Source organism: Panthera onca, chromosome B3 (assembly GCF_046562875.1).
Source record: "Panthera onca isolate mPanOnc1 chromosome B3, mPanOnc1 haplotype 2, whole genome shotgun sequence".
NCBI classification, from domain to species: domain Eukaryota; kingdom Metazoa; phylum Chordata; class Mammalia; order Carnivora; family Felidae; genus Panthera; species Panthera onca.
Window position 1 is genome coordinate 118,959,198 of NC_138344.1, and position 3,165 is coordinate 118,962,362.

The following is a 3,165-nucleotide window of genomic DNA, read 5'->3' on the forward strand; positions in this document are numbered from 1 at the left end:
CTTGCTCAGAATTGCCCCTAGTTTCCTCCCCCATGTCTCCTCACCCAAATACCTTGGCTTACAGCATTTCCTTCACCTGGAATATTCTTCCCATCACTGTCTGCCTCTTCTTTAACTCATATCTCAAAGGCCACATCTTCTAAGAAGACGTCCCAGAACCCCTACCCCACCCCAAGTCTGGAAAGCTTGCTCCCTCCACTCAACCCCTATAGCTCTCAGTGTACCTCACTCCACCCTACATGACTAGTCCACAGCTGCCAGTCCTTAGTGGTGGGAAATACGTGGGGCTTTGGAGTTCCACTCTGCACTCTCGTTTACCAGCCATATGTCCCTGGCTAAAGTGACATAACCTGTTGGAGCCACAGTTTCCTTACCAATGAAATAGAAACCGTAATGAGTGTCTTTCTAAGCATCACATCTAGACAGAGCACCTGCACTTACCGACCACACGACACTCCAGGTATAACTGATCAGACCAGAGAGGAGCACCTGACCCAAGGGTAGCCTTTTCGTTAGCTGGTCAGTGACCTAAGACTTCTGCAGTCTGACTTGAATGCAGACATCAATGGTTACTGGAAAAATCAGATTCTGTGTTGAAAATTTGAACTAATAGACTTTACTTTGAAAGCCAAGCCATGGGATCAAAACAGAACAGGCAAGTCCCAGTTCTTGTGAGCTTGCAGTCCAAGGTGGTTCATATAACCATAGGACAAAAAAGCCAGACAGGTGTAGCTACTTGCCCAGGGTCACGCAGCTAGTCAGAAACACAGAGAGGGCCAGAGCTCAGATCTCTAGAGCTGGGTTTCTTCCAGGGTGGTTGGCCCCTGCTACAGGCTCAAAGGCATGTGACTCTGAGCTAGTTGTCTGAAGGAGACCAAGGAGGCACCATGCCTGCATCAACCTGTGCCGGCCCAGCTTTTGCACAAAGAGCTACACCCTTGAAGGAAGCCTTTAACAGACAAGGTCAGATCATAGCAGGGAGCAAAGGCCCTGGTTCTAGTCCCCCATGTGCCCCTGGTGTCTGCCTGTTCCTGTCCCTTCCTCTTCCAGACGCCAGTTTCCTCATCTCTAAAAAGAGAGGATTTTACTGGATGAACTCAAATTCAATGTCAACACTAAGATTTTGATTTGAGGAGCAGACAGACAGGGGTGGGTATGGCTCCAAGAACTGTAGGATCCACAGAATGTGAATGCTGGAGGGGACCTCCTCGAGAGATCAGCCAGCCCATTCCTTCAATTTACAGCCAAGGAAACTGAGGCCCAAAGCGGGAGGGATACTTGTCCAAGGTCACATGAGTGGTTCTTGGCAGCCTCAGCTCTTGAACCCGGGTCTCCTGACTCCCAGACCTCTCAAGTCTTTCCCTTTCAACTCCCTCAAGAAGCTGGGAGCTATTTGGCTGTCTCAGCCAGGGGAGCCAAGAGTGGCTATGCATGTCAGCAGCAGAGCCTCAGAGCCTGGGAACATCTCCGACAGGATAGGTGCAAGTGCCAAAGCTGTTGGTGGGGAGGGATGCGGCTAGGAGCCAGGGAGGGCGTATTGGAGATAAGCTGTCAGCATCTCTCCTCTTCCAGTTGGCAAGAAGAAACAGAGAAGGGTCCATGATGATTGAGGGAAAACAACCCCCACTTCTGATTGAGCCATTGCTCCATGGAGGGCTGGCATCTCTCAATCAATCTCTCTCTCTCTCTCTCTCTCTCTCTCTCTCTCTCTCTCTCTATCCACCCCTGCCTAGCTGCTGAAAACTGTCACCCCACATCCTTGGTCTCAAGATGTGTATTGATATTCTCAAGGGCACTATTTGGTACGACCTGGAATTGCTTTCACTGCTTGAGATGTCGCTAAGCATCTGTCTACCTTCTGATGCTTGACCTGTCATGATGCCCTCCCCTTCCACAAACATTTTTGAAGGTCTAATATTTGCCAGACACTGCGCTAGGCACTGGGGATGGGTTGGACATCCTCACTGCCAGTGCGATGGTGGGTGCTTCAATAGGGAATTAACAGTCTCTTGGGCTCACTGAAGAATTGCTTGCCATGCGGAGTGGCAGTTGGTTAGGAGGAATTTCTAAGAGTCTTGACTTTGACTTGAATCTTGAAGGCTAAAGGAGAGTTTACCATGTAGAGGAGGGGAATGTGCCAAGCACAGGTACTGCCTATGCAAAGGCAGGATGTTAGATGAAGTCTGGGCTATTGGGAGAATTTCAATAAGCTCATATGGCTGGAATTTAGACAGGAACAGAGGTCATGGAAGGAGAGATGAGGGGTAGGCGGGGGTCAGCTCATGGGAGGCTTAACTCTAGTCTGCTCCTTTTCTCAGAAAGATGAACCTGTTCCCCACATCCAAGCCATCACCCTGGAGGGGACAGACTATTTATCTGGAATTCTGAAACTGATGTCCTTTGGTCAATAGCAGGGGGTCATTTGTATGGGGAGGAAGCATACAAATGCTCATAACTCATAACCTGTCAACCCACAGAAAGCCACCCCAAACAAACACCAATTGACATAAAGCCAGTGAGCCTGCCATGCTTAAAAGCAATCCCCAAGCCCTACTTCCAATCAGTCTATTCCCCCACACAGCTCCACTTTTATAGAAATTGTGGAGTTGCCAATTTGGCAGGTTTGGCCTGTCCCCAGGCTCCTACTGCCATGACCCACCAACTCTTTCCAACCCTTTCACCAAGAACTGTCCTGAATTCCTCCACTCTCTTTGGACCCAGATTTTCCTGGAGACTCAGCTCCCCCCCGCCCCACAGTCAGTCTCCTGTCCCCCAGTCTCATTCTTGCTTGGTCTCAGATTCCTCTCCAATCCCATAAATTCATATTGTTGAAGCTATGTCATGCCTCATACCATAATATGAATCTCCAAGTCCCACTCTGCACCCTCCAGCTTAGCTTTGCCCCATACATAGATAAGCCATACGCACTGACGTCAAACAGAGGACTGGGGAGTGCCTGGTGCATTTCAGCCATCATTCATTAATCATCCCTTTGTCAGGCATCAGGATTGCCAAGAAGAATAAGGCTTAGTCCCTATCCCCAAGGAGCATCCGTCGTGGTAGGAAAGGCAGCAACATCTATCACGGTAAATGCTATGATGGAGATAAGCTCAATATAATATCACTGAATATAAGGACAGAGCGCTCCCAGCTGGGAGTGTGGGG